Source organism: Erinaceus europaeus, chromosome 5 (assembly GCF_950295315.1).
Source record: "Erinaceus europaeus chromosome 5, mEriEur2.1, whole genome shotgun sequence".
In the NCBI taxonomy this organism is placed as follows: Eukaryota; Metazoa; Chordata; class Mammalia; order Eulipotyphla; family Erinaceidae; genus Erinaceus; species Erinaceus europaeus.
Genome location: NC_080166.1, coordinates 17,429,236 through 17,448,527, shown reverse-complemented (window position 1 = coordinate 17,448,527; position 19,292 = coordinate 17,429,236). Strand labels below are relative to the sequence as shown.

General features: G+C 38.2%; 1 pseudogene; it reads left to right on the top strand.

Moving 5' to 3' along the window:
• Positions 1-18,404: 18,404 nt before the first annotated feature.
• Positions 18,405-18,586, top strand: LOC132538763 (U1 spliceosomal RNA; annotated as a pseudogene).
• The last annotated feature ends 706 nt before the right edge of the window (positions 18,587-19,292 follow it).

Genomic DNA, 19,292 nt, shown 5'->3' with positions numbered 1-19,292 from the left:
TAATTTAAAAAGCTAAAACTTTTGCTATCAATTAAAACTTTCAGAAATCTAGGGTGATGACTCAGCCTGAGAGAATACAGGGACTAACATGCCTGATGCTCCAGAGGCCGCAGGTTCAAATCTTGTCATCACCTCATGCCGGAGTAGACCAGTGCTCTTGTTTCTCTTCTTCCTTGATCAGAAATAAATACATGAATAGGTTCATCAAAAGGTGTCAAGGACTTTTTCTTTTTTTATTATCTGTATTTATTTATTGGACAGAGATAGCCAGACATTGAGAGGGAAAGGGAAATAGAGAGGGAGAAAGACAGAGAGACACTTGCAACACTGCTTCACCACTTCAGAGCTTCCCCCCTGCAGTTGGGGACTGGGGGGTGTGTAGGGGGATCGAACCCAGGTCCTTGTACATTGTAACATGTGCACACAACCAGGTATGCCACCAACTGGTCCTTCAAGGATTTCTTAAAGTGCTAATACTAACCCTTAGTAGCTTACCCCTCCCAACAAATAACACTTAGGGAGAATCAGGTCATTTATATTCAAATAGCCATAAAATTGTTGGTTGTGATATTACATTGACCACACTGTATAATGAATGATATGATGAATAATAAGAAAATCTACTTTCTCAGGACCTTGATATTGTAAAGGTTTAACTTTTCACTAAGTCAGTGTCTGATTGAGATGAACTGGTCCTTCAGACACTGTCTTTCAGAGAATATAACATTCACCCAGGTTCCTTTCATACTAGACAGTCACTACAGAGTGTCTCCTCAAGGAGGATATTGTGAATGAATATCATGTCTGTGAAGGCCTGTAAATGGTATGTGTCAATATGTCTACATTTTCTGTAAGGTACAGTTGAGTCAACACAAAACTAACATGAAGAGAGTAGAAAAATGTATACGTGTGTGCTTGTGTGTGCTGAAAAAATAAACAGAAGAGTAGATATCATGAAGATAATTAAATCACTTAAATTCTAATTAATTTTCATAAAGTATATATATTTTAAACGAGTGGGAGAGGAAGAAACCAAAGTATCCCATAAAATCCTCTGCTTGGTTTACCTGAATTATTTTAGAAAAAAAAAAATACATGTACAATATTGAAAAAAAAAAACCCCGAGCCATTTTAATTAGTGAAATGACTGAAAACACAAATTCTTGGTATCAGGAAAGTAAATAGCAGATAGTACTACAGATCTTCTATATATTAAGAGGTAATGGAACATCATTAACCAGTGATGAATATCCGATTAAATAGTAAAATTGAAAGTGGCACAAATTGAAGCAAGGAAAACCAGAACATCTAAATGACAGCATCTACTGGATGTAGGATAGGAACTCAATTTTGTTTTGGTGTATTGCAGCAAAGTAAAAAACTCTTGGGGAGGTGGGGGGGTTCAGCTCCTAGAACATGATGGCAGAGGACCTAGTGGGGGTTGTATTCTGTGGAAAACTGAGAAATGTTATGCATGTACACACTATTGTATTTACTGTTGACTGTAAAACATTAGTCCCCACAATAAATACATTTTAAAATAGCAGTTGTCATAAGTGTTGGTGTTCAAGTCCTGTTGAAGTGCTTTGCATTTTCTCTGTAGTCTTTCAGTTTGTAGACATACATTTATTTTATTTTGTTTATTTATTTATTTCAATAATTTGTATTTATATAAGAAAAACAATAGGATAAGAGGGCTACAATTCCACACAATTCCCACCACCAGAACTCCATATCCTATCCCCTTCCCTGATAGCTTTCCTATTCTTTAACCCTCTGGGAGCATGGACCCAGAGTCATTATGGGGGGCAGAGGGTGGAAAGTCTGGCTTCTGTAATTGCTTCCCCGCTGAACATGGCTGTTGACAGGTTGATACATACTCCCAGCCTGCGTCTATCTTTCCCTGTGGGCAGGGATATGGGGCTCCAGGACAAATTGGTGAGGTTGTCTGCCCAGGGAAGTCAGGTTGGCATCAAGTTAGCATCTGGAACCTGGTGGCTGAAAGAAGAGTTAACTTATAAAGCCAAACAAATTGTTGCCTAATCATGAATCTACAGGCTGGGATAGTGCATTTGAAGATTTGGGGGGTCTCTGTTTTTTATATAGCTAGTAGGCCCATTTTAGTTATATTCCAAAGGGCCCATGATTATACTAGAGGTTTGTTTTTTTTTTTTTTTGATCTTGCATTCTCTAGCTTTTTTTCTTCTTTTTTTATTTATTTAAGAAAGGATTAATTAACAAAACCATAAGGTAGGAGGGGTACAACTCCACACAATTCCCACCACCCAATCCCCATAACCCACCCCCTCCCCTGATAGCTTTCCCATTCTCTATCCCTCTGGGAGCATGGACCCAGGGTCATTGAGGGTTGCAGAAGGTAGAAGGTCTGGCTTCTGTAATTGCTTCCCCGCTGAACATGGGCGTTGACTGGTCGGTCCATACCCCCAGTCTGCCTCTCTCTTTCCCTAGTAGGGTGTGTCTCTGGGGAAGCTGAGCTCCAGGACACCTTGGTGGGGTCTTCAATCCAGGGAAGCCTGGCCAGCATCCTGGTGGCATCTGGAACCTGGTGATTGAAAAGAGAGTTAACATACGAAGCCAAACAAATTGTTGAGCAATCATGGACCCAAAGCTTGGAATAGTGGAGAGGAAGTGTTAGGGAGGCACTCACTGCAAACTCTAGTGTACTTCTGCTTTCAGGTATATATTTTGCAGTAGTTTATGGATACATGTGAACATAAGCTCTCTCTCACAGAAACTGGTGTATATCTAGGTTATGGGACTTTGTTAGAAAGTGAACCACCTGAGATGAAATTAGAGTGTACTATAAAAGGAAAGGTCTCACCCGAGTAATGAAGCTGAAGGGTTGTCATTCCACACGTGAAGTCTCTGAACACAGTCTGAGGTGAAGCATGTTGAGGTGGCAATCGTTGCGTTGGTTAGGTTGTGATCGGCGGATGCAATATTATTTGGTATGGATTGGGAGAGGCATATGGGAAAGTGGGCCCTATCCAAGGGTTCCAGGACTGGGGGAAGTAGGGGCTCTATAGTGGAGATGTGAGTTTCCTGCTGTCTTAGGGTTCAAAAAGACAATCGATAGTCAATGTTATCATCACATTATTTGGTAATTGGGTTAACTTTGAAAAGTCCTTTTGTTAGGGTTTGCTGTACAGTATCCAGTATCTTGTATATAGCTGTGCTATTGGATGCTTCTAATCTACTTGGTCTAGGCTTTTGAGAGAGTCCGCATATCAAATATACAGCCTACATATTAAAAAGATTCAGTTTGTGTTTTGAAAAACTTTGAGACATACAATTGATTTTCCCCCTCTCATATTAATTAACTACTGATTTATATGTCTACATTTTGCTAGGAGTGTACATAAACACCATTCCCATCACCAAAAGACTGTGACCCATCCCTCCCACAACTCCCACCCCCCACTGGCCCAGGAAGCTGCATGTCTACCCCTCACCACAGGGTTTTCACTTTGGTGCCCTACTTACAATTTGATCAGGTCCTGCTTTTAGTTTTCCTTTCAGATCTTCTTACTCAACTTCTGTTGATGAGTGGGATCATCCCATACTCATCTTTATCTTTCTGACTTAGTTCACTTAACATAATTCCTTCTAGCTCTGTCCAAGATGGGTCAGAGAAGGTGGGTTCATTGTTCTTGATAGTTGCATACTATTCCATTGTGTATATATACCACAGCTTTCTCAGCCACTCATCTGTTGTTGGGCACCTAGGTTGCTTCCAGGTTTTAGCTATTGTGAATTGTGCTGCTATGAACATAGGAGTACACACCTCTTTTTGGTTGGGTGTTATGGAGTCCTTGGGGTATAACCCCAGGAGAGGAATCACTGGATCATATGGAAGGTCCATGTCTAGCTTTCTGAGAGTTTTCCAGACTGCTCTCCACAGAGGCTGGACCAATTTACATTCCCAACAGCAATGTAAAAGGGTTCCTCTGTCCCCACATCCTCTCCAGCATTTGTTGCTGCTGTCTTTTTTGATATATGCCATTCTTACAGGAGTGAGGTGGTATCTTAGTGTTGTCTTAATTTGCATTTCTCTGACAATCAGTGACCTAGAGCAGTTTTTCATATGTTTGTTAGCCTTTTGGATCTCCTCTGTAGTGAATGTTTTGTTCATATCCTCTGCCCATTTTTGGATGGGGTCATTTGCTTTTTTGGTGCTAAGTTTGCTGAGCTCTTTATATATTTTGGTGATTAGTTTCTTGTCTGATGTATGGCATGTGAAGATCTTCTCCCATTCTATGAGGGGTCTCTCTGTTTGTTTAATAGTTTCTTTGGATGTGCAGAAGCTTTTCAATTTGATATAGTCCCATTGGTTTGTTTCTGCTTTAGTCTTCCTTGCAACTGGGCCAAAGATGTCCTTGAGGTGTAGGTGGGAAAGTGTTTTACCAATGTTTTCCTCTAAGTATTTGATTGTTTCTGGTCTGACATCTAGGTATTTGATCCATTTGGAGTTGATTTTTGTTTCTGGTGAGATAAAGTGGTTCAATTTCATTCTTATGCATGTTACAACCCAGTTGTCCCAGCACCATTTATTGAAGAGAGGCTCCTTTTTTCCATTTAATCTTTTGGGCCCTCTTATCAAAGATTAGATGCCCATAGTTGTTGGGATTTATTTCTGGGCTTTCAATTCTGTTCCACTGGTCTGTGTGCCTATTTTTGTTCCAGTACCATGCTATTTTGATGATGATGGCTTTATAATATAGTTTAAGGTCTGGGAGTGTGATGCCTCCATTTCTGTTTATTTTCCTCAAGATGGTTTTGGCAATTCTAGGTGTTTTCATGTTCCAGATAAATGATTGTAGTGTTTGTTCTATTCTCTTAAAGAAGCTTGGTGGAACTTTGATGGGTATTACATTAAATTTGTATATGGCTCTGGGGAGAATATTCATTTTGATGATATTTATTCTCCCAATCCATGAGCATGGGGTATCTTTCCATTTCTTGGTATCAGTTTCTATTTCCTTGAGTAGCGACTCATAGATTTCAGCATACAAGTGTTTCACTTCTTTGGTCAACTTTATTCCTAGGTGTTTGATTGATTTTGCTGAAACAGTAAATTGGAGTGATTTCTGGATGTCTACTTCTTCAGATTTAGTGTTTGCATAAAGAAATGCCATTGATTTTTGTACATTGATTTGTAGCCTAATACCTTGCTATATTGCCTAATAACTTCCAGTAGTTTTCTGCTGGATTCTTTAGGTCTTTCTATGTATACTATCATATCATCTGCAAATAGTGAGAGCTTGACTTCTTCCCTTCCAATCTGTATTCCTTTGATTTCCTTCTCTTGCCCGATGGCTATGGCAAGAACTTCCAATACTATGTTGAAGAGTAACGGTGATAGTGGACAGCCCTATCTAGTCCCCGATCTGAGGGGGAATGCTTTCAGCTTCTGTCCATTGAGTATGATGTTGGCTGTAGGTCTGCTATATATAGACTCCACTATCTTGAGTAATTTCCCATCTATTCCCATTTTTTGTAGAGTTTTGAGCATGAATGGGTGTTGGATTTTGTCAAAGGCTTTCTCTGCATCTATTGAGATAATCATGTGGTTTTTGGCTTTGCTTTTATTGATGTGGTGAATGACATTGATTGACTTACGGATGTTGAACCAACCTTGCATTCCTGGGATGAATCCCACTTGGTCGTGATGAACAATCTTTTTGATATGTTGCTGTATCCAGTTGGCCAAGATCTTGTTTAATATTTTGGCATCTATGTTCATCAGAGATATTGGTCTGTAGTTTTCCTTTTTTGTTCTGTCCCTATCAGCTATTGGTATGAGGGTGATGTTGGCTTTATAGAAGGCGGAAGGGAGTATTCCTGTTTCTTCAATCTTATGGAATAGCTTAAGAAGTATGGGTACTGTTTCCTGAAAGTTTTGTAGAATTCTTTTGTGAAGCCATCTGGTCCAGGACTTTTGTTGTTGGGGAGATTCTTGATAATGGTTTCAATTTCTTTGTCTGTGATTGGTGCATTTAGATTTTGTAGTTCTTCTTGGTTCAGTTTTAGAAGGGCATATGATTCTAGGAATTGTTCCATTTCTTCCAGATTCTCTAGCTTGGTGGCATATAGTTTTTTATAGAAGTTTCACAGTATTCTCTGGATTTCTGTGGTGTCAGTTGTGATATCTCCTTCATTGTTTACAATTCTATTAATTTGCATCTTCTCTCTATTTTGTTTGGTGAGTCTGGCCAGGGGTTTGTCAATTTTGTTTAATCTTTTAAAGAACCAACATTTTGCTTCATTGATCTTTTGTATGGTTCTTTTATTTTAGTGTTGTTTATTTCTACTTTAACTTTAGTGATTTCTGTCCTGGTTGCTTTAGGGTTCCTTTGTTCCTCATCCTCTAAGTCCTTGAGGTGTGCAGTAAGGTCATTCATTTGAGCTTCTTCTTATTGTTTAATATGTGATTGTATGGCTATAAGTTTCCCTCTCAGTACTGCTTTAGCTGTGTCCCAAATATTTTGATAGGTTGTTCTTCATTTTCATTAGTTTCCAGGAACATTTGAATTTCCTGCTTGAGTGAGTCTCTGACCCAGTGGTTCTTAAGGAGCATGTTGTTTAGTTTCCAAATCCTGTGTCTTTTAATAATTTTCTGTTTGTTGTTAAATGTTAGTTTTACTCCACTGTGGTCTGAGAAGATACTTGGGATGATTTCAATGCTCTTGAATTTATTGATGCTGTCTTTGTGGCCTAACATGTGGTCTATCCTCGAGTATGTGTTATGTGGATTTGAAAAGAAGGTGTATTCCAGTTTTTTGGGGGAAGGACTCTGAAAATGTCCAAGAGGTCTAGTCTGTCGATCTCTTCATTCAATTCTCTTGTATCTTTATTGGTTCTCTGCTTTGTTGATCTGTCTAAGTGTGAGAGTGGGGTATTGAAGTCTCCCACTATTATTGTATTAATAATACAATGATGTATTTTTGAAATTCTTTCAGTAGGTGCTTAATGTATTTAGATGGTCCCTAATTGGGTGCATAGATGTTAATAATTGTTAAGTCTTCTTGGCTGATTGATCCTCTAATCATTATATAATGTCCTTGCCTATCTTTTATTACTTTATTTAATTTAAAATCTATCGTGTCTGAGATGAGAATGGCTGTTCCTCCCCTTTTTTGTGGTCCGTTAGCCTGTATGATAGTTTTCCATCCTTTCACTTTAAGTCTGTGTTTATATTGTTGTGACAGATAGGATTCTTGCAAGCAGCATATGGTTGTGTTATGTTTTCTGATCCATCTCCCCACCCTGTGCCTTTTGTTGGGTGAGTTTAAGCCACTGACATTTATTGATATTATGGATTTAACGTATTATAGTGCCATTGTTCAAAAAAAATAGTTTGTTCTGATATATTGCAAGTATTATAGTGATGTTCCTGTTTATAACAGGTCTTTTAGAACCATGATATCTAGGGTTGATGTTTAGAGAGCTTCTGTGTAAAGTCTATGCACTGTGCTTTGTAGACAAGAATTTGAAAGGTAGGGGCTGTGTGGTCCGGGAGGTGGCATAGTGGATAAGTATTGGACTCAAGCATGAGGTCCTGAGTTCAATCCCCGGCAGCAAATGTACCTGAGTGATGTCTGGTTCTTTTCCCTCTCTCCTATTTTTCTCATTAATAAATAAAATATTTTAAAAAATTAAAAAAAGAAAGGTAGGGGCAAGAATAGCAGAAACGGGGGCCAGGTGATGACTCTCTCAATAGAATGCATATATCATATGTAATACCATGAGTGAGGACTGGGGCTCAAACCTCCCTGCCCCATATGCATGTAGGAAGCTTCACAAGTGGAGGATCAGGGCTGCAGGAGTCTGTTCTCTCTGTCTTTTACACTCTTTCAAAAATGCAGGAAGATGGGGGCCAGGTGGTGGCACACAGCATTAAGCAAAGCTAATATGAAACGCAAGGACCCGTGTAAGGGTCCCGGTTTGAGCCCCTGGCTCTGCACCTGCAAGGGGCTGGGGGGAGTCGCTTAGCAAGTGGTGAAGCAGGTCTGCAGGTGTCTGTCTTTCTCTCCCACTCTCTGTCTTCCCCTCCTCTCTTGATTTCTCTCTGTCCTGTCCGCAGCAGCAACAACAACAATGGAAAAATGGCTGACAGGAGCAGTGGATTCATAGTGCCGGCACTGAGTCCCAATGATAAACCTGGAAGCAAAAAAAAAAAAATGCAGAAAGCGGTAGGGGAAATGGCCAGATGGATGCTGAGTAGGCACCAAGCCTCAGTAATAACCATGGTAGCAAAATCAATCAAACATCAACAAGACAGAAATTATGTAAGTTGACTCTAAAGTCTTGAGCATCTGCCATCATAGCAATAAACAGAATGGGGAATTAAAAAAAAATAAAATCACTTTACTTGGGGACAGGGTAGTGGCACACCAAGAAGTAGTAAGCACAAGGATCCATGCAAGGATTTGGGTTCGAGTTCCCCACTCCCCACTTGCAGGAGGGATCGCTTCACAAGCAGTGAAGCAGGTCTGCAGGTGTCTATCTTTCTCTCCCCCTCTGTCTTCCCCTCCTATCTCCATTTCTCTCTGTCCTGTTAAATAAAACAGAAAAGAATGGCCACTAGGAGCCAGTGGATTTGAGAAGCCAGTGATAAACCTGAAGGAAAAAGAAAAACCACTTTAATAGGGGAAATAATTGTTTACAGAATAGTTATCTTGTGAGTATTTCCTTTTTTAAAAAAGTATTTTTTAAAACAATATTTTTAAAAAATATTATCTTTATTTATTTATTGGATAGAGACAGCCAGAAATTGAGAGGGAAGGGGCTGATAGAGAGGTAGAGAGACAGAGAGACACCTGCAGCTCTGCTTCATCACTTGCAAAGCTTTTCTCTGGCAAGTGGGGACCTGGGGGGGCGGGAAGGAGGTATGCTTGAAAATTAAAAGGAAGAAAAAAAATGTTTTCCCTTTTTTTCCCTACTCTAATTCTTAACCCAAATTAAGTTATAGTCACCTCCTTTGTGTCACCGCTAGGACCCCTTATTGGCTGGTCTGCTAAAGCAGAAAATCCTACCGTTTCCAGGAGATGTGGTCAGAGCTCAGCCACTAGCAGCTTCTCAATCCGCCATCTTCCATTCTCTAGCTTTCTTAAAGTCCTCAATGTTAACAGTTTTTCTAACCATTTCCTAAAAAAAAAAAAAAAATAGATTTAAAAGTTCAAAGGGTGTAAAGTTACAAGTATAGCCCTGAGCATATGACATACAAATGTTCTGATGAAACAGAACATAAAATCAAGGGAGGGTACAAATTTGTAAAAGATTTATTTATATTTTAAGTCAGCAGAAAATAGATAATTTAATATTTGAGGCAGAGACAACTGGGAAGCCATCTGGAAATAAAAGTAGGCACATTTTTCAACAGCATACATAAGAAAATCTGAAAGGACCCAAAATTCAAACATAAAGTATAGAATTAGGAAAATGGTAAGGAAGCATTTAGAAATTGGTTTGAAATTTAGAGTTAGTGACTGCTTTTTCAGAATGGCTCCTATCCCAAACTCTATTCCAAAAATATTTTTAGAAAGTAATATGGAGAAAGAATTCTGCAAGGTGAATGCGCCAAAAACAAACTAAAAGACAGCAGGAGTACAGTAGTTAGGAAATAAAGAAGTAGGAAAAGAGGGAACTACTGTAATGTACATCAAACTGGTACTAGGTAGTAATGAACTGTGCCCCTCTTCTCCGAGGCAGGCAAAGATTACAACTACAAGTTGCACTTAGAAAACCTCTCTCAAAAAAAAAAAAAAAAGAAAAAAACCTGTTGATTAAGACTCAGAATGTTTACTGCAGACACTGGTCACCATGGGTGAGGGGAGCAGAAACTACTGCAACATGTTGGCCGAATACAAACTGTAAAACCTCTAAGTACAAAGTGGTAATTTCTGTCAAAATCCCGTGTGTGTTCTCTTCAGTTCTACTTCTCAGAATATTGACACTGTTTTCTTTTTTCAATTTTTTATATTTATTTATTCCCTTTTGTTGCCCGTGTTGTAGTTATTGATGTTGTCCTTGTTAGATAGGAAAGAGAGAAATGGAGAGAGGAGGGGAAGACAGAGAGGGGGAGAGAAAGACACCTACAGACCTGTTTCACTGCCTGTGAAGCGACTCCCCTACAGGTGGGGAGCCAGAGGCTTGAACCAGGATCCTTATGCAGGTCCTTGCGCTTTGCGCCATGTGTGCTTAACCTACTGCGCTACTGCCTGACTCCCGACGCTGTTTTCATATCTAATATCATTTCTACATTGATAATCATGTATGTATATAAACATATATGGAAAATGAAGTATCCTGAATTAGGCAACTCAGATTGTCAGGTCTACTTATTTGTTAGACTTCTCAAGGCTGGAATATCAAGATGAAAATGAGATATGTAGAGTCCTGTCTAGAGCCTTCTCCCGTTCAAATAACTGTCTTCTCATTATGCCTTCTCTTTGGCGAGGGAGAGAAAGTACTTTGCTATCTCTTTTTATACTGTCACCAACATCATCAGGAGGAGCAAACTCTAGGACCTCATCTAAGCCTAATTACCTCCCAAAGCCCCAACTTAAAAAAAAAAAAAAAGTATGAATTTCTGTTAGGGAGTATGGTTCAGTCTATAGCATGCTCAATGAAAAAAAAAAAAAAAACTTCTAATAAAGCTGCCAGAGCAAAGGAACTGGGTAAGCGTGTTGGTAGGGAGATAGTTCATTTGCTTGTTGGCTAACAGTGTGGGAGAGATGTATTTCATTGTACATCTTGGTACAAGCATTGGGTGCTAAACAATGTGAATTCAGGAATTACAGAGGAAATAATTATCTGGGACTCCACAGCTTCACTGAATTGATCTGTTCATAAGTTTATTGGGTAAGATAAAAAGTGTAGTTGAGATTTAAAAAAAAATATTTACTGAATACTGTTAATCTACTGAGTGAGAGATAATTGTGTCTTCACATTATGTCTCAGAAAAATAAAACAGAATCAGAGATAGTGTTATCTCACTTAAGGAAACAATTGCTGGCACTAGGAATTGGCCAATGTATCAGATTTGGAAAAATGGCCACTTAAAATAACCTAATCCCAGCAAATAACTTTTCTCTGCCCACCTTAACTATACTTTGACCATTTTGTTTTGTTTTGTTTTATGTCAATGGCATCTAGGAGATGATTGATGTAATCTGCTCTTACAATCTTGCTCTCTGTAGGGCTGACTCCCTACCCAGTGTGTCTTATTCAAACCTACTTTGTTTATTCAAGTCATCTGCACGGCTTTTCGCAAGTGGTTTTCTTAGAGTGTTTGTCTTAGAACATTCAAATAAGAAGGTGGGGTCCAGAAGAAAGTGAAAGCACACAATGGTCTATTTTACATGCTCTATCTATTGTGCGTATCAAATCGACTTTAGAATTACCCAAGAGGTGAGCAGGTATCTGATTTCTTGCAAGAGAATTTTTTTTCCAAACTTAACATTAACTGTCAAAACAGCAGACAAGAATAATGAATTATTTAACTACACAAACACAAGCTCTGTGTCTTCTAGGTATATTTAAAAGAAAAAAAATCTATGTTATATCATGTGCAATTAATTTAGATCATTTTAATACGCCTAACTGGTGACATTTGATCATAATTATGTTAAAATAGGATTGATAAGGAAGAAAATTGACAAAGGGAGAAAGGTAAGTATGTTTTCAGAAAACAGAAGGGCTTACGAATATATTTATATTACATAGAAAATCACTCCTTTGTCTTCCTCAACTAAAACTGATGGATTACAATTCTTTTCTGACCTTGTTAAATAGTCTCTTCAGATCTATATTATGTAAACTGTTTTTCAGTTAATCCCTCTAATGAACTAGGAATTGTATATCTATCTTAGTCTATGGGACATGAACAGTCGGTGTGAATACATTTAAGTGTTAATCATCAATATTTCCTGTCTTCAACTACCTCTACCAGGTGAAGAGATTCTCAAGAGTGTGGGACCACAGTGAAGCTGGGATTGATCGCTCTGATTAGAGAACTTCTCTTAGGAAGGGGACTTTGACAGCAGTGAGGTTTCATCTTAAGCCATGTTTGCAAATCATTCTAGAGTCTCTGACTCACCTCACTGATTCTGAAAATTACTGTTTTAAGTATTTTGTTTTATTTTATTTTAATGCAAGAGAGATGCAGAGAGAGAACCAGACTGGAGTACTGTTCAGGTCTGGTTTATAGTAGTTATATATTTTGAACCTGGAACCTTGGAGCCTCAGGCATGAAGGTCTTTTGCATAACAGTTACGCTGTTTCTACAGCTTGATTATACAATTTTCAGTTAATATTAAGAAATGTATGGAAGCTAACTCATATGCTTGAATTCAGTGAAGACCATTTCTATCTATCAAAGAACTCTTGGTTGGAGGGATTTAGTTAGTTCTTCTGGAAGAAATGTGTTAAAAGGTGGATTCAGGTCATGATAGTATTTGAACTTGGCATGTGGACACACAAGTAGAAATTCAAGATCAAAAACCCTTATACCTGTCTAGGAAAAAAGCATGTGAACATGTTTTTTCTGCCTTCAGAAAGGCCTCTAGAGAAATATTCCTAGAAATGTAGTGAACCAGGTACCATATCTCTCTTTATCAGTTACTCTGACTCACTAGAAAACAGTTCCCATCGCAACAGACACTGGCATACCAGTTCTATTTGTTAGAAGATTTATTTCTCCATAGAATTATGAATAACCTTTGAAGGGAAAAGAAAGCATTTAGAGATTTGTAAATTTGTGTGCACTGTTTCACAAATCTCTCCACCTCAAAGTTCAAAGCACAAGCAAATACCACATATGCTAATGGATTTAAAATTCTCAGTTTCCTTTCAAACAATAAAAGGTTGGTTTGTTTGTTTTTTTCCTATTTTCACATCACAGGTAATTTATGTCCTCGAATTGCCTTAAGATTTTAAATCACTGAGACTCTATCATTTTTATTTCTTATAGCAGTAATTATTCATGTTTTAAAAATCATGAAATCACTCTGAAAAAGAGCAAGCTATTCTCCCATTGTGACTCAAGCTAAAAGTGATATTTTAGGTCACTAGAAAATTGAAAAGAAAAAAAAAAGGCTGGCTGGTGGTCCACACAGTTAAGCATACATATCACCAAAGGCAAAGACCTGGGTTTGAGCACGTGGCTCCCACCTGCCAGGGGGGTGCTTCGTGAATGGTGAAGCAGGTCTGTAGGTGTCTGGCTTTCTCTCCCCCTCTCTATTTCCCCTCCCCTCTCAATTTCTCTTTGTCCTGTCAAATAAAAATAGAAAGAAAAAAATGGCCACCAGGAGCTGTGGATTCATGGTGCAGGCACCGAGTCCCAGCAATAATCCAAGTGGCAAGAAAAAAAAAAGTTAAAATGAAATGTAGAAAGTGAACACACTACTTAAATGACTACTCTGTTCAATCTGGGGCATTAAATTGAATTGGAAAGGGAAATATTCTACTAGTTTAAATGCATTAATTATTTTTATAATTCAGAATAGGCAAAGATAAAAATTCAAGCTCAATATACAGTGAAAATATATTTAACAATTGAGGTAAAAAAATCTGACATATCAGGAAAACAAATACTTTTAGAAAATTAACAAAGTACCAAAATAAAGACCTATAATAGAAGTGTATCTGTCAAATCTAAAATATAGAGAGAAATGCATTCCATTGACTTGGCAGTTCTGTTCTTTATCAGGCTTATTTCTGGGCTGTTTCTGGTACAATATAGTGTATCTTTCCTGGGAGCTTCTATTCTGTCTATAGTTAAGAATACAATGAGGAAAATCAGAAGCTGTAACAACATACCATGCTGACACAAAGCAAGGGATCACAGTCATTTCAGCTCCAAATAGAAAGGATACAAGGTGCTTAAATCCTGATATAAAGAATGATATTTCAGTGACTGGAATTGTCAATTTCAAACCATGACAACTGTAGTCAGTTTACTTAGAAATCTCTGCTAGCTTGTGTGGGAAGGACAGCATACCCAACTGAACATGTAGATTGCCAAACTTACAATTATTTTTAGAGAAATCCCTCATCCATGCTGTCAAATGTGCATAAATCCAATACACAGATCTTAGGATATTCTATTTGCCTAAGCTACGGATTTTCCTATTTCTCAGTCACTATTGATATTCTCCTCCAACTATCTAAAATATTATGTCAATAGAAAGTGATGATCAGGGAGTCGGGTGGTAGTGCAGCAGGTTAAGCGTAGGTGGCGCAAAGCACAAGGACAGGCATAAGGATACCGGTTCGAGCCCCTGGCTCCCCACCTGCAGGGGAGTCGCTTCAAAAGCAGTGAGACAGGTCTGCAGGTGTCTTTCTCTCCCCCTCTCTGTCTTCCCCTCCTCTCTCAATTTCTCTCTGTCCTATCCAACAACAACGACACCATTCATAACTACAAAAATAAAACAAGGGTAACAAAAGGGAATAAATAATAAATAAGAAAGTGATGATCAAAAAATGTAAACTTCACAAATAATACAGTAGTAATGACCTATCTACTATAGGTTTATCTGAGCAATTTGGCTAGCTTTATTTTCTTTTTTATCTGTTTCTTTTCCTCTTTCCTATTATTATTATTATTAAAATTATTATTATTATTATTAGCCACAAGAGCTTCACTAGGGCTTCTTCCCTGAGAGAGTCCACCACTCCAAGTAGACATTTTCCTAGGTTTTTTTTTTTCCTTTTCTTTTTTACATGGTGGGTTGTAAACAGAAAGGGTGAGACAGAGGCAGGAAGAAAGACACCGTAGAAATGCTTCAGCACTTGTGAAGCGTCCTCTTGGTGTAATATTCCCTACGGTGACTGGAGGCTTGAATCTGAATCTTCTCAGGTGCTAGAGGCAGCATTATACCGCAGTTCTTCAAAGTTTTTTTTAACTTATTTTTATTGAATGACTTACCACTGATATGTAATTCTGTATACTTTGGAGATATAGTTATGCACTTATACAAGTATATAAGGGTGTCATTTACAATACCAAATTCCCCATACTGTCACAGCCAAGAATCTTCTCTGCTTATACCTTCCTGTTTCTACATCATCATCATCACAGTTTTCACAGAACTTAAGAGTGTTCCAGATTTTTTTTTTTTTTGGCTAATGTTTTCTTTAGTTATATTGTTCTGATGAGTGAAACCCTCTAGTAATTACCTTTCATTTCCTTAGCTGCTTTCGTTCAGCATAATTACATGGATTCACCCAGTGTAAGGCTGGTGAAATACTTCACTTGGACACTACGCTGTTTTGCCATATGCAAGACTCAGATTTGAGCCCAGTACCCATGGCATTGAAAGAATATTCAGTGGTGTGGCCTTTCTTTCTGTCTCTTTCTCTGTCTCATACCTATCTCTAGCTGGGCCATGGCAGATTGAAGCAATGTATCTTCCAAAGAACAAGGTCATCTTTTTAATGGCTAAGTAGTATTCCATTGACTATATTATTATTATTATTATTATTATTCACAGCTTTTTTTCTGGTAGATTGGGAACTTGCTCATATACAATTTCCATTTCACTGGATATTTTTTCATTCATAATGAGAAACAGAGAGAGAGAGAGAAAGAAAGAGAGAGAGAGAAAGTGAGAGACCAGAGTATCAGAACTTGCTCCTGATGCAATTTCATTTATTTGTCATGACTTTAATTCTCCATGTCCATACAGTTGAGTCTCAAAATATTTGTTTGATGTCAATTTTCTGAAGCATTTTACCTATATTATCATCCATGTATTTTATTATTTTGGTTCTGCTGATAGCATCCAACTCAATCTACTATGGACTAATTTTTGTCATAAGGTATTGTATGATAGTCTAGTTTCACATATTCTTTTTTTAAAAATAAAACTGGCTAGTTTTCTTAACAATATTTATTGAAGTTAGTATCTTTTCCACGTGGTATGTGATTGGTTCTTTTTTTATCTTTTTGTCTCTAGGGTTATTGCCGGGGCTCAGTGCCTGCACCATGAATCCACTGCTCCTGGAGGCCATTTTTTTTCTCCCTTTGTTGCCCTTGTTGTTGTAGCCTTATTGTAATTATTATTGTTGTTGATATCATTTGTTGTTGGACAGGACGGAGAGAAATGGAGAGAGGAGGAGAAGACAGAGAGGGGGAGAGAAAGATAGACACCTGCAGACCTGCTTCACTACCTGTGAAGTGACTCCCCTGAAGGTGGGGAGCCAGGGGGCTCAAACCGGGATCCCTATGCTGGTCCCCTTAACTCACTGCATTACAGCCCAACCCCTGATTGGTTCTGTTTTTAAAGGCCACATGTTCATATAAGTGAGAAGTTATTTCTGGGCTCTCATTCTATTTCAATGTTCTATGTGCTTCTTTTAAACCAAAAATATGTTTTTAATTATATTACTTTCAATAGATAAGTATATGCATTGAGTTTGAAATCATAACAGTATGAGGTTCTATTTTTCCACTTTATTTTTTTTTCAAAACTGCTTGGACATTAATATAGTCAAATGTACTATTTAAGAATATGTGGGTAAAATAGACTCCTAGCTTTTCCCAAAATAGAGACCCCAAATCTCATCTGCTATAATCTTACCTTTAGGTTCCTGGTTGTTAAACAATTTGTTATCTTCGTACTTTTAAGCCACAAAGTTGCAGATGATACCATGATGCCATGCTAACTTCCCTGGGCAGGTGACCTCACCAGTGTGTCCTGGAACCCCACCTCTTCAGAGCCCTGCCCCACTAAGGAAGGATAGAAACAGGTTTGGAGTATAGGTCAACCTGTCAATGCCCATGTGCAGCGGAGAAGTAATTAGAGAAAACAGACCTTTCATCTTCTGCCCAGCCCCCATAAAGATCTTTGATCTATACTCCCTGAGGGATAAAGAATAGAAGAGCTTCCAATGGAGGAGATGGGAAACAGGATTCTAGTGGTGGGAATCGTGGGACTGTGCCCCCTCATCCTACAGTCTTGTCAATCATTATTAAAGAAATAATTAAACAAAGTAAAATAAAAGAATATGTGGGGGTAGATAGCATAGTGGTTATGCAAAGACACTTTCATGCCTGAGGCTCCAATGTCACAGGTGCAGTCCCCTACCATAAGCTTGTAGACTGGGATATATATATATATATATATATATATATATATATATATATATATATATATATTTCAATTTGTCTGAGCAGTGTTAGTATATCCAAAACAGCCAAGTCCCAAGTTCAATCCCCTTTACCACCATAAATGAGAACTAATAAGTACTCTGGTCATCTTCTCTCTCTGCATTTCTCATAAAATAATTAAGCAAATATGTAGAAATATGTTAGTAGCATCTACTGAGATGAGATATTTGCTTATTCATATTTTGATGATGTTTGCCATAGAGGAGAGTTGTACCTACCTTACAGATTTACAGCATATCTGTATCTTTCCTTGATGACTTCTCTATATCTTAGTGGTTTATTTATTCATTTACTTATTTTTTCTATCAGTGTTGTAGCTAGGATTAGGAGCTTGTACAAGCACACTTATTTTAATAACTAGTAAATAACATCATGAGTTAAAAGAGAAAGTGAGAGAGACCTGTAGCCTGTTCCCCTCTTGTAAAGCTTCCCCCAGGCAGGTGAGCACAGGGGCTTAAACAAGGTTCTTGCTCTTTACAATATTTATGTTTTGTTTGGTGAGCTGCCACCAAACCTTAGATTTAATCATTTCTTAATGGTTTGTAGCATAACATCTTCATCTGAGTAGATGCAACAGGAAGATCACAAAGGAATTATTTAATACTTCTTACTACAGTATTAAAAGTAACTTAATCAGTGAATTAATTGCATAAATTTCATTTCTTTTTTTGTTATAGATCAATATGCAGTTAACATAATAACGAGCATAAGGAATTAGAAGGTGAACCAAACATGATTTAGTGCCATCTCTGTCCAGCTATTTGTATCAGTGTCATTATAATGAAATATTACAGAACTAGACTCCTGAAGTCAAGTAAGAGCTTTGTTGCACATTACCTTTGTGGAATGGCCATTGAACCTTTGCACCAGTTTCCTCATTTGTAGAGAGGATCAGTATGAGTTATTTTTTATACTTCTATATTTATATACCTTTCCCATATTTGGGAACTACTTTCTGCCCTGATCAAGCTTTCTATTTTATTGTCACTAGGGTTTTTGCTAGGATTTGGTGCCCCACGCTGCTTCTGAAAGCCATTTTTCCCCTTCCCTTTTCTTTCTTTTTAGATAGAGACAGAAAGAAATTAAGAGGGAAAGGATATATTAAAGAAAGAAAGGCATATGTAGAACTATTTCACCCCTCATGAAGCTTCCCTCTGCAGGTGGGGACTAGTTTGGACTAAAACCTTGCACATTTAAAAGGTGTACAATTATGCTTATCCGGCAGGGGAGATTCCAAGATCAGGACGTGCTTTGCCCAGGTGAGGCTTATCCATTGCACTCCAGATGTGCTGACCCCCGCGATTTCCCCAACTGTGGAAAACGCTACTGCATAATTTGTGGTAATGGGGGAAAATAAATAAAAATATAAGGTATATAACCACCAAATTCCTATCAGACACAGAGACAGAAAAGCCAGAGCACCACTCAGCTCTGGCCTATGCAGGGCCAGGAATTCCGTTTGGAATTTGCACGTCATGTGCTCAGCTGCTGAACGACCTCTTCATCTTTATAAAGTCTTTCTATATCATCTGTGTCTAGCAACATCTCTATGCATATAGATTTGCCTAAAATTATGAGTCTAACTTTTTATTTTTTTAAAAAAAACTATTTTAAAAATTGTTTTATTTTATTTTATTTATTCCCTTTTGTTGCCGTTATTGTTTTACTGTTGTAATTATTATTGTTGTTATTGATGTCATTGTTGGATAGGACAGAGAGAAGTGGAGAGAGGAGGGGAAAACAGAGAGGGGGAGAGAAAGATAGACACCTGCAGACCTGCTTCACTGCTTGTGAAGCGACTGCCTTGCAGGTGGGGAGTTGGGGGCTCGAACTGTGATCCTTATGCCGATCCTTGCGCCTTGCCCCACGTGTGCTTAACCCGCTGTGGTACTGTCTAACTCCCTAATAATCGTTTTTAATGTTGATAATGCAGAGAGAAATTGAGAGGAGAGGGGAAAATAGAGAGGGAAAATGAACAAGAAACACCTCCAACACTTGCTTCACCACTTGTGAAGCTTCCCCCTTGTAGGTGGGGATAGGGGGCTTAAACCTGGGTTCTTGTGCTTGATAATGAAAGCCTTCATCTACGTGCCCCACA